Below are 13,944 nucleotides of genomic sequence, written 5' to 3'. Positions count from 1 at the left end.
GGGTCCTGCTGGCTGAGATAGAGCTCGCACTGCAACAAAAATCCCTTGCAAGTGGAGGGTGAACCGTCATATTTTTCGGGTAGGGATAATCTTGGATTATTTGAGATCGTACTCATGACTGGCAGCGGAGGAACAGGTACAGTGGGGGCTGGTGCCTGACTAGCAGCTGCAATCTGCGGGGTTAGTGCCTGAACAGACCTGACAAGTTCCTCTGTGAGCGAGGTTAGTTTAACCAGCTGCCGCTGATGTGAAGCGAGCACCGCAGCCTGGGATGAACCTCACTGGCGAGGTGATGAAACTCTGCTGGATCTTGAGTTGGTGAAGTTTTCTGTGATGAAACGGCTGAGTCAGTTAGATCCATCTGCAGCAGTTTATTAATACAGGTAATTAAACAGAGAACAGCAGACATAAACTCAGGCTGGCATCAAAAGGGAACTCAAGCAGACGTTCGTAGAGAACTCAGATAAGCACAAACTGAGGGGCAATTTGGCACACGGAGTCAGGCACCGGCATAGTAGCAAAGGATAATCAATCAGGTTTCAGAGTCCAGAGGTAATACAGAAAATAGCAATACAGACCAGGGGTAAATCAAAACTTCACAAAATAACAAAGGGGAGAGCAGTCCAGATAAAGGGCAGAAGACAAGGTGCAGGTGATAATACTAAAAGGTAATCAAGATAATTAAGCAGGGTTAGACGGGGATGATTGCGGAGAGGGACACTGGGAAATGCAGTCCTAATATTCAGGAGAGAGGGATCTGATGCCGCCAGAGGGGGGCGTAGCAGACCGTTCCATGACAGTAGCCTTCCCATAATGTTTACAAAATTATTAAAATGGAATGTTTCCTTAACATTTGTGTAACCAAGAAAAATTAAAATTAGAATCTTACAAAAAATATTTTTGAAAGTTCCAAGAGCAATCAGAAATATCATAACTCAATGGAAACTTCCATGAAAAAGGCATTTGTTTTCAGTTTCAAATTGATGAAACTGTAATTATCCCCTTTGCATCTTTTACTGTTCTGGGGTGTGTTTCCCAAAAGCAACTATGGTTGCAAGTTCTATTGTTACCAATAGAGTTTAATGGAACATGCAATCATAATTAGCTTACGATGCTTTTGGGAAATATCAATATCAATATCATAAGGAATAAGGAGAAAAAATTAAGTATTTACTCTGTAAACTGCCAAAATCTCCAGTAACAAAACAGGGACAAACTGGAATGGCAGGTTCTTCAAAATGGAAAGTTATCATGGACTATTTATAATTTAAATCCTTGGATAACACACACACTTTTACAGCATCTCACCTTCGCTAATCAACACCTCACACACTCCTTTTCCTGTCTATAGGCCTATTCACAGCTATACGAGAAACAAATAGCAGACAAGGTGAAATTCACACAGAGACCAAAACATTCATTGGGCCAAATGAAAACCAAAATCACTTCTATACAAAGGGGAACAATAGTTGTGCTGACTGACCAACAGGACATTAATAATTACCCATAACTGAAATAGTTACAGCGAGTAAAATAATGATTTGAATAATAATGTAATAATTATAATGTATCAGTGATTAGAAAGCAATCCTGCCCCTCGTCAGTGGAAATGAATATTAGCGGGTTTCATTCCCAACATCTTCAGTACCAGGATGATGAAGATGAAACAAGGCTGCACATTACAGCAAGACAATGATCCCAAACACAGCCAAGGAAACTCTCGATTGGTTTCAGAGAAAGTAAGTAAACCTGCTAGAATGGCCAGTCAATCACCTGCTTTGAATCCAATAGAAAATAAGAACTAAAGATCAGAGTTTAGAAGATGCTCACAGAACCTTTAAGATGTGAAGACTGTGTGGAAGAATGGGTCAAAATCACAGCTGAGCAATGCATGCCACTAGTTTATTTATTTATTGTCCACTGGACCATTAGAATATATTTATTGGAAAAAATGGTGACGTGTTCAATACATATTTTGCCCGCTGTATATGTTTTGACATGTACTGTAGCTGTGCCCTTAAAGATCTACACTACACAGATCTACAGAAAAGTCTAGATTCTTTGCCACTTTTATACTAGCATCTTCCCTCCAAACAGGAACTAAAATTGAGAGCATTAAAAACCAGATCCAATCGCGATCAATTCGATCCAGATCCAATTGAGAACTCATCCCACTCACATGCTCTGAACTTCGCTCCCTTCATACCTGCATACTCTGCAGTGTGTCAGCTCAAAAAATTATATATATAGTCCAAAAATCAGAAATGGACATCAAAAACGGCAGTGTAAATGTGTCCTAAGATGAACAAGGGGCTATAATGTCTCAGAAGTCTGGAGATGAGTTGTTATATCAAGTTAGAAGCTTAGAAGCCTCTGACGAATGTATCTAAAGCTACAGTAGCATAGGTAATTTCTGTGCTACTACTGTCACCTAGAAAAATAATGTTGTTTTCAAGCAACCTTTGCAAACTCTCCTTTTGCCCCCAAATGCAAACAACACAAACACAGCTCTAACAGGGCTATAAAAGAGAAATCCCAACAGGTAAAGTAGACAACTTTGAATAAAAGATCCAATATATTGGAAATACTTTTTACTTGAAGTTCAGCTTAACTGTAATGAAAGTTTGTCATATCGAATGAAACCCAAAAGTTCTATCAGTTTACTCCATCTTGTAAAAAACTGCCAATGTTTACTCCTTTTTTTTTTTACCATTTTTTTGTCTTCTTATATGAATGGTATGATTGTATTTATTGTCAGAGATGTTCATCAGTTAAAATAAAAAAAATTCTATTTATGTTTATAACAGATTCAAGATTCAAGATTTTTATTAGTCACATACACAATTATATAGAGCATATATAACCAGCAGCAGTGATATGTGAGTCAGGTCCGCTCCATGGACAGTGCAATTATTAAGAATACAACACAGTTGAAAATATACATAAATATAGCTATGAAAGATTGAAATAAAAGTAAACAATAAAAATATAATAATAAAATATAAAAAAGATGTATATTGTAGAATTAAACATAGAACTCAAAATAATGTGCATGAAAGTAAACTGTAGTCTTAAATATTAAGATACCTAGGGATGTACAAGAGGCAAATGTGCAAACAGGTTGACACTTCCAGTACGTCAATGTGAGGAGAGATGGATGAATATCTTACTAAAAAGTGAATATTAAGTGGAGACATGAAGATGTTAACAGAAGATGTGCCTTGGATTATTACTATATAATATGTAATATCAGAGAATTAATGATTCCATAAAAGTTATACGGTGGCCCAGAAGTGCACAACACAACCAAATCTCCACAGCACAACAGAATCACCACAACACAATGCATAGGACTAATTTCACTGCATTGTGGCTTGTTTCCATTGTGTTGTGCTAATTTTGTAACATTATTCACTACTGGACCACCATAAGGTTCACTTAATTAAGAGTAATGACTAAAATTAGCAACTGAATGTTATTGTTTTTTAACAGTTTATTTTTTTCAAGCATGAGATTAACTTGTTCCACTTGATGCCTTCTTTAGCCTTGTGCTGCAAAAGGCAAGTAATATGTAAAAGATTAGTCATAATTCACTTTACTGCCCTGCAGATAACTATGTCCTTGTGCATTCTCTACGGTTCCTTAAGGTCCTTTTTTATAAACAGTCTTCTAATGTAGTTGAATTTCTGGGCCCCAGGTGGTCTGAAATTACAGGACCTGAGTTGCCCCTTAATTCCAGCTACTTCCCACAGTTATTGCATTAGAAATGCGGCAGGCACACTGTGGCCTTCTCTTTGTATCTAGTGTACAGTAGCATGTTAGAGTAAGCCATGTCTCCTCTTTGACCTTGAGGAGCTGATGTGTCGGTGTGCCGCAGCTTGGCAGAAACTCATAAATAAGAATGAAGGATGGCCCTAGGGGCCCTGAGAGTGTACCGTCAAGAGTGGAAGCTCAAGCCTCAATGAAGATACTAAACCTTTACCTCCTTTCCCACCTGAAGATTAATTACAACCACCAGCACTGCCTTACCAACTGACCCTCAATAAGACCTTGCCCCAGAACTTTATCAGGCATATTCACTATTTCCCAGGGATAAAACACATTTCAGCAGTTTTTAATGATGAACATATAGATTAATATTCATAATTAAAACATTGATGAGCAATAATATCTTTTTATTTAGATTTATTGTTTCTTATGTCAGAAGTTTTTTGTTTGTTTGTTTGTTTTTGTTGTCAGGGTGACACTGTTTTAACTAAGAAGAAATCAAAACTCACTGGGCCTAAAAATCCATTAATAATAACAATAGGCAAAAGGTTGCAAAGATGGCCTCTACTATAGAGATGTCATTATCCGGTCACTGCACATCCGTTTATTCATCACACAGACTTTCACATGACACAGTACAGTACACCCTGGACTACATTTCCCATAAAATCCCTGCCTAGGAACTCATTATTGAACCTCACCTGTTTCCTATCAGTGACACTATAAAGGTTGCACTCATCCACACTCACATTGCAAAGTCTTGTTTAGTTCTGTTTGCCATTTCCGAGCGTTTGACTTTGGATTGTGTATACTGACTTTGATTCTCTGCCACCTACCCCGACCTTTGCATTGTACTGTTTCTGATTTTGGATGTCCCTGCATACCTGACGCTGTTATCTGATCATTGCCTGTTTGACCATTCTGTTAATAAAGTACTGCACATGGATCTGAACATCTCTGACTCATTGTTACAAGAGGTGACAAAAGACAGCACAAAAGCAAATATGAGATAAAAAGCAGTTTTACAGAGGAAGGGCAAATGTTTTGGTCAAAATATAACCTTTTTCTAATGTGCAACTTTTTTTTTCTAGTTTTCTCCATTTTTTCTAACACATTTGCCAAATATAATATTTAGAATATATATATATGGCTTAATTTTTCATTATGGTTTTATGTAGAATTCATTTGTTCAATCATGCATTGATGACTTTATTTAAAATATGACATTCCTAGGGTTTAAAATATGCAATAAAACAACAAAAAACATCTAAGACTACTCTTATAGAGGGCCAGTGTCACAATATGCTGGAACAAGGAATGAGGAGGCACTGGAGAACGTTTAAAATTTGACATTTATTCAGGAAACAAGGAGATACCAAAACACAGGAACATCAGGGATGACATTTAACAGCCGACATAGAGCTGGCAACAGGGAACACTTTAAATGCACAGAAGAGGATAATGGGATGAGGACACACACCTATGATCAATGGAAATTAAACTGGGAATATACATGCCTTCAACAAAGCCCTTTTCTATTTCAAACTGTAAAAAATTAATATTTCTGCATTTTCTACTCTATATTTTAGGAGGAAATCATCATGATTGGGGTTTTTGGCATCAAAAAGTTTGAAGAATTAAGGTTTTTGGTGTGGATATAGTCTTTCTGACGTTTTTCTCTGTGGTCTTATTACAGAGGAAGGTCACATATTCTTTGTCTTAGTTTTCCTTGTGATCAGACATGATCTAATGATAATGAGGTTCACAGGGGAGCAGACACAGTCAGATAAACATATCGCATGAACACGATACAGTCTTTCCTAAAATAGGAACAAGCAGCATGATAATAGATTATGGTGACAGAAAATCTGCAGGCTTTGTAGAAACCCTGTGGTTTTATGGTGTACAGCAGGAAATCTGGACACTGTATACTGCTATGGATTTTTCATTCAGCATCTTTTCAGTTTAATCTTAAAGCTGTAGTGTGCGTTCACACCACTGGTGCCACTGAATGGGATTGAAAAATAATTTAAATCACTTTTACTACAGGTTTCCACACATTAAAAATGATAATGCATCAGTAATGTAGGTTAAATGCATTACTGAAGATGGTGGTAAGTTTATACGTGGTTCTCCTGTTGTATTGTGCCAAGAATCCAATGACTAGATTACAAATCACGATGAAATCAATGGTGTAGTGCCAAATGTACTGTATAAACACAGGTCAGTGTTCTAAAGCTTACTGGGTGTATAAATACCCACCCAAAAAAAAAGTCACAAAGTAAAAAAAGGACAGATATAGAGGCCACATAAAAAAATAAAAATTAAAAAAAAGAATAAAAAAATTAGAAAATGCAAAGCGCAGTGAAAGACTGATCATCATCATCATCTTCATCAGTGCCTTTATAGCATTGCAGATACACATCTGCATCCATTTAAAGTGCACTAATTACCGTAATCATCCTAATATATAAGCAGGTACAATAAATATTAGAACAAGACATTATCACATATATGCTACAACACTCTTAAAAATAAAGGTGCTTTACAATGCCATAGAACAGCCTTTTTATCTAAATGATTCCATAAAGTACCTTTAACATCTGAAGAACCTTTCTATTTCACAAAAGGTTCTTTGTGGTGAAAGAAAATATAAAGGTAAGAAAATGATGGTTTTTAAAGAACCTTTGACTGAATGCTTCTTTGTGGAACTAAAAATGATTCTTCTATAGCAGAACCTTTTGAAGCTTTTGAAGCACCTTTATTTTTAAGAGTGAAATAGATCACATTTTGATGTTTATGACATAATCATGTCTGTCAATAACCTACATACATTCTTAAAACATATACAGAAATGGATAAATATACCTTAACATCTATAAATTATAGAAATTCTGTACCACATATACCTTAAAGAATATATATGCATATATCCAATACATGCAAAACATAAGCATTAAAATATAATCCAAGTACAAAAATGTTTATTAAAATAAATAATAGAAAACAGATAATTTGAGACAATACCTCATAATTCTGGCCAGAAAAAAATCACTTTCAATATTTAAATTAAAAGCTCCAGCTAACGTTCACTGTATATATATATATATATATATATATATATATATATATATATATATATATAAAGGATAACCTGAATTCTTATCCAAGTTAGCATGTTTAGAAAAGCATGTTCAGGATATTTTGAAAACCAATATACATAAAGCACAGTTGCTCATGTTGTACATGAGTATGTCATATAACGTAGGTTTACCACTGCTATTCATTATCTATGCTATGCCAAAGCTTTTTCCTCCGCACTGCAGAGAAAGGTTGTTGCTAGTGTCTTCCTCGCCTTTTGGAGTATCGATTCAGCTACAGCTGCCACACCTGAAATAGCTCAGACAGCGCTGACACACACAAACAAATCAGAGAGTATTCTGTGCAATGCTTGAGAACAAACAGCGGCGACACTTGAGGGCTAGAGTACGATATACCCATCTCTCTGCAGGTAAGAAAAGGGTTTGTGTGCTTTCACACCAAGATGCTGAGCTCTTATGCATAACTAAAAATAGAGAAACTGAATGTTTCAGCTCAACCTCTCAGGATGTAACCTGCTTTTCTTTCCTGATGTAGTGTGAGGTAATTTGCAAGCCCATCCCTGGAATACCTGAGTCAGCCATTAATCAAAGGCAGGCTGTAGTAGGCAGTGCAGGCCGGAGGGGGATAGCGGGCATGCAGAGCGGGAACATTAATCAACTATTGCACACTGGAGGAGCTGAAAATGACAAAGCCAAGTATCTGTGTTATCCTCCCACTGGAGTCCCAGAGCACAGACCCGGACTGGATTTAAAGGACTAATCCTCACACGCTCTCACTGGCCCAGCTCTGACTATTGCAAAGCAAACACTGTCATCACCATGGCTCAGAAAACTGCTATTGTAATTTTGAAAACAATTAAAATCCTATTATCCCACATATTTTGACATGCTATGATTAAAAAGGGAAAGAACAACAATGAGGCCTATTAAAACAGACTGCAGCCCAATTTGCAACCAATTTAGAGGAAACGATACGGTGTTGTTGCCATTGCTTTTTGCAGTAGATCAAGTTGGACAAACACATAGATTATTGCTTTATTTATTTTTTTAGTTTCATGCCTTAAAGGATGGGACCTGACAAAATCGCTAAAGACGAAGCTGAAATTTGATGGAAATTATTTTGTGTATTTATAAAAATAAGAGTGATATATTAATTAATTACATTACATATTTGTACATGTAAATACTTCTACTACTAGATATTTTATTACTGTTAATGTACTGTTATTACTACAGTAAGTGCATGTAATGTGTAATTTAAATACATACACAAGGAAAAAAATCTACAAAAAAAGGTCTGAAGGAGTTAAAATAAAGTGTTGCCATCATTGGTCAGTGAAAGGTTTGAAAGTTAGCTTACATGAGCAACTCAATTTCATTTTATTTTCATTTTTTTTTTACCCAGTGTTTAGATTGACACAAACTAACTCATACCACAAAAGATAACAAAATTTATTTAAACCATTGCTAAAACAAAACTGCCATTTGTGATGCCATTTTTCCATTACCTGGAGGATGGTGTCATTAGAGGAACTGGCTTTTGCAAGTTACATGCATTTAAAAAAATAAAAATTGATCCATTGACCTTGTGTCAAATTGTGCCAGATTGTGCCAAAAAGTGCCAGATCAATTACTCAATCAAATCAGAAAGTAATCTCGAAAAATGCAAGTGTTGAATTAGACAAGCAAACAGATTTTTTTTTTTTTTGGCATTGACCTTTCTTCAATTCTCACTTCCATGATATTTTTGAATAAAAAAGACTGTATGGTTAAAATGTCTTATTGAACAATAAACCCAGTTTAGGCAATTACAATTTTATATGTCAGTATGCTTTATCATCAAAATAATTGAGTAGGATTTCTGCTTTGCTTTATCTATAAATCTCTATTTGCAGTTAGAATGAACATCTGTATACTATATGCAACCAGCCTTCATACAAATTATTTGTGGATTATTTTATTTGAGCATTATTTGATTTAATTAAAAAAAAAAAAAAAACAGATGCATGCTGAATGGATTCCAGTGTGAATCTTTCAATGTTATGAATCTGTTCTCTCAACATATCTCTGCTTTGATAAGTAATAAATAATAAGGCTTGCAGTCAAAATGAACTTTATTTTAAGAAACACATGCATACACGCACACACACACACACACACACACACACACACACACACACACACACATGCATTATTTAACCGTTTGCAGCTGCAAAGCATCCATTATATATTGCCTGTGTTAAGTTAAGTGTCAGTGTTTGTAACTGACAGTCCAATACTAATGGTCGAACTTGGAATTTCATATTTTCTAATATTTTACTATTATATTTAGTCTTTCAGCATTACAGTATTACACAAAACCTTATGCTTTCTGATTTTTCTGATTTTTATAACTCTTTCATTCCATGTTATTTCAAAACTGACTCACCTCATCATTTTGTTTGATGGACATACATAGATTACCCGCTCTTGAAAGGCACTGGAAGTGATTGTTTTTTTAGACACAAAATCTTTATACACACACAACAAATCTGCAAAACCACACACAAATTCTTGGCCTTTGACACTTCTCTTTTTTTCTCTTTTTTTTTTTTTAAAGATGACAAATTTTCAAGACAAGTCAAAGCAGTTTATGCATCCAGCATGCTCTTACTCAGCCTCCTCTGGGGGGATGTTCACCATGGTTTGTGTGCTCCAGGTGGTCTTCCTGCATGTGGAGCAGCACTGATTGTGACTAATAAGACCAGTTTATGTCCCAGACTCCCTGAGAGTGTATGTGCATGTTGTTTTCTGCAGGGCTTTTGCCAGTGGCTCCTGCTGTCTGCCCGGTTAGTTTCTCCTTTAGCCTCTTGAGCTGCCTTCTCCACTGTGAAAAAAACATTGCCAAGATGTACTCTGTACTGTTCAGTGTTCAAAGAACCGAGTGGGATGCATAATAGCAAGAGAGAACCATGTACTCCCAGAAGCCGATGTCTGACAAAGAGCAGTTCTTCGATTTGATCTATTAGTCATCAAATCTCTCTCTCTTTAAAACTGTGGAGACACAATTCTACATGCTTAGTGAACTTGCAGTTTCTTTCTCCATATTTGTGGATTTGTGGTCAACTAGAGGTGGTAAAGTTCAAGTACAAATGGTGCAGTGAGGGGGGTTATACAGTATAATATCCAAACTCAAAATATGTAATTTCCATACCTAAAATAAATATTTTACAGTAATTTTTATGCAGATTGATCATATTTTACAGTCCCTGTTATACAGATAACAGAGCTAAGCAAAGCTAAAAGGCATCTTACCAGTGGCGATCCTTCACAAAACTTAACATATACCACAGTTGTGTTGCGTTCATTGCTCTAATTGGGTTTCATGTTCTTCTAGAATCCTTGCACTGCACACAGTCTTTGATCTTTCTCCATGCTGTCATTGATGAGAAGGTGGGAACACTCATTAGCTTTGAGGTTTTTGCTTATCAAATGATAGCCAGTAATTAAAACCAAACATACAGGATCTCATCTGTCCATGTATGCAGACACAAATACAAACTTGTGTGGGTCTCAAATACTAGACTCATGCTCAGATCTAACTCCATTTATTATTGTAGTAGTAGTGGGTAGATATAATGATAGACTAAAGTAGATACATTAGACAGACTCATTTTCTCCTTTGAAGTGAAGAACTGATGCTCTTGTAAATATATTACTAATCAAACCTCCACATCCTCCATCCTTAAACAGATAAAATACATAATATATTTAATGTATATCTAATTATAATTGAATGGTATATGACTTCATCTCCAGCTGCTTCTGAAGTTACTTAGTACATTAGTTAATCTACTAAATAATTTGTATTCACTTATGACAGAAAGACATTCAGACAGAGGTATGAAATTAATTATTTCAGAAGTATCTGTTTGCAAAATCTCGAATTGCAGGAAATCCCTTTTTAAAAAAAATTTGCTTTCATAAACTGATGATATAAATGCATCACTTCCCTGTTTGTTGCATTGCTTTTTGTAATGTGTTAGCAAGGGTAAGGCAGACAAATTGTCCTGTATAAGTTTTAAGGTGCAGTCTAGTTTACCATATTTTGTGGGCAAAATTTCAATTGGAATTCACATTTATCATAAAATTATAGAGATAAATTTGTTCAACCTTGAGTTGTTTAATATGCATCTATTCTTCGTTTAATCAGCCTTAGGTAGTTTGCACAAGATTACAAGTTTTCACTTTACAACACCACCTTGAGAATAATGCCAAAGGAAATCTATTTTCCTAATGCAGAGGAATTTATTATTTAAATTTATGCATTTGCCAGATGCTGTTATTCAATGTGAATTGCATTGCATTGAAGTATACATTTTATCAGTTCATGCATTTTTCAAGCATAAAGCTAATGACTCTGCTGTAGCTAGTGAGTTTCACACAAGTATTCAAGTCTGTTTGTATATACTGTGGCTACAAATGGTTAAATAAAGTGCCCTGTGGCACATGCATGATTGAACAGATAAACAAATGATCCACGTATATATACTGTACACAAATAAGCAGCATGTGTGTTACTTTAAGCATGTTGTTATGGCTGCTGTTTCCTGAAGGTGTTACCTTAGCCTGGCTTCATGACATGATTGAAAGAGGCCTCTGTCTGTGACCACAATTAATACCCTCCGCAGCGTCTGAACCCAACACAGTCCGGCTAACAGAGTGTGATGAATCCACCTCTGCCTGCTCTTTACTTGACATTTGTAAATTGATCCTAGATTTTCATCAGGCCTCAGTATTGAAAGGCCAAGCTGTGAGGCATAAATTTTCAAAGCTGTGCATCTTCAGCCATCAGTCACACCCTCCTCTGGACTTCTAACAGTAATTCTAACAGTGATAGTGTTGATATTGCAGGTTCATCGCTGCTGTTTAAGCAACATGGGAATCACTGCAAATAAAAATAAAAGATAGAAAATAGATAATAATAGACACCTTATAGTCCATAATATAATTTTGCTTATATGTTACACTCTCATATGTACAGACATGCATGCACATCTTATTCTTGGGCTTTAGGGACTAAAATAAGACGTGGAGAGTCTCTGGTAGTTCAGCAGAGAAGTGGAGAAGCACTGGTAGTTCAGCAGAGACGTGGAGAGGCTCTGGTAGTTCAGCAGAGACGTGGAGAGACTCTGGTAGATCTGCGGTGTTTTGACTGGATTCAGGAAGATCAACGGTGACTTGACTCTGCTCATGAAGACCAACGGTGACTTGACTTTGCTCATGAAGATCATTGGTGACTTGACTTTGCTCATGAAGATCATTGGTGACTTGACTTTGCTCATGAAGCTCAATGTTGACTTGCCTTTGCTCGTGAAGTTCAATGGTGACTTGCCTTTGCTCATGAAGATCAACGGTGACTTGCCTTTGCTCATGAAGATCAACGGTGACTTGCCCTTGCTCATGAAGATAGTCGGTGACTTGCCCTTGCTCATGAAGATAGTCGGTGACTTGACTTTGCCCATGAAGAACACTGGTGACTTGACTTTGCCCATGAAGGTCAACGGGAACCTGACCCGACTCTGGAGGGTCAACGGGAACCTGACCCGACTCTGGAGGGTCAACGGGAACCTGGCTCTGGACCAGTGGCCATCTTGTGCAGTGGTGCTGGGCTGGCAGCCATCTTGCGCGGTGGCGCTGGGCTGGCGGCCATATTGTGCAGTGGCGCTGGGCTGGCGGCCATCTTGTGCAGTGGCGCTGGGCTGGCGGCCATATTGTGCAGTGGCGCTGGGCTGGCGGCCATCTTGCGCAGTGGCGCTGGGCTGGCGGCCATCTTGCATAGGGGCGCTGGGCTGGCGGCCACCTTGTGCTGTGGCGCTGGGCTGGAAGCCATATTGTGCAGTGGTGCTGGGCTGGCGACCACATTGTGCAGTGGTGCTGGGCTGGCGGTCCTCCTGTCTGTAGACCCCGGTCTAGAGCCGGCCATCCCACCTGGAGAGACAGGTGTGGCTGGGGAATCCCACTGAGACCGATGTTGCAGGTACAGGATGAACCCCCAAAAATCAAAGACCTCCAGCTCATTCATTTCACTCTCCGGGTTGTCCAAACAGATGTTAAAAAAGTCTTTCAAGGCCGCATCGTTATATCCCAACCCCACCGCCAAGGTCCAGAGCTCTTGTGCCACACCGCCCACCTCATTCCCCCTTTGACGGAGGGTGCTCAATTTAAGGAATCTTTTCCTGGAAGTAGAGGTAGAAAGTTGACAGCCTCATATGACAGGAAGGAAGTGAAAGTGACTTTTTTTTCTCGAAATACTTTATTTGGTTCTTTGCATTCATGTCATTGAGACATAAGACATAAATAACATCTAGAAAAATACTTACAAAAGGAAAATGACTACTATAAACTGCTGCAACTATAGTTGCCAGTGGGCTTAAATAGGTTAACACACTCTGTTAGCTTGGATAATTTAGAAGTCTCATCTGATCTCGTTGAGATATTGTATGTACGTAGTTGGGGCAACATGTACTGTACATTGAAAATAGCAGAGGGCCTAGGACAGATCCTTGCAGCACTCCATACTTTACTGCTGATAATTTAGATGATTCCCCATTTAAATAGACAAAGTGATATCGATTGAAAAGGTAGGATCTAAACCATCTTAAAGCCTGCCCTTGAACACCCGTATAGTTTTGCATTCAAACAATAAGTATGTCATGATCTCTAGTGTGAAAGGCAACACTAAGATTAAGTAAATGAGACTAGCAATGAAATGCAGCCTTGGTCTGACGCAAGAAGCAGACCATTTGTAATTTTAACAAGTGCAGTTTCTGTGCCATGGTGGGGCCTGAAAGCTGACTAAAATTCTTCAAAGATAATTATTTTTTTTATTATTATTATTATTTATTATTTTATTTTTTCAGGAAGGAGCACAATTGAGAAGACATAGCTTTTTCAAAAAGCTAATAATATTGAAGGATGGTTTTTCTGCTACAGGTAACAACTCTTTCAGTAATTTAGTGGGTACAGGATCTAATAAACATGTTGTTGGCTTAGATGCAGTGTTGAGTCTATTTGGCTCTTCTTGTCCTATAGT

This window comes from Carassius carassius, chromosome 32 (assembly GCF_963082965.1).
Source record: "Carassius carassius chromosome 32, fCarCar2.1, whole genome shotgun sequence".
In the NCBI taxonomy this organism is placed as follows: domain Eukaryota; kingdom Metazoa; phylum Chordata; class Actinopteri; order Cypriniformes; family Cyprinidae; genus Carassius; species Carassius carassius.
This window is presented reverse-complemented; position numbering follows the sequence as displayed.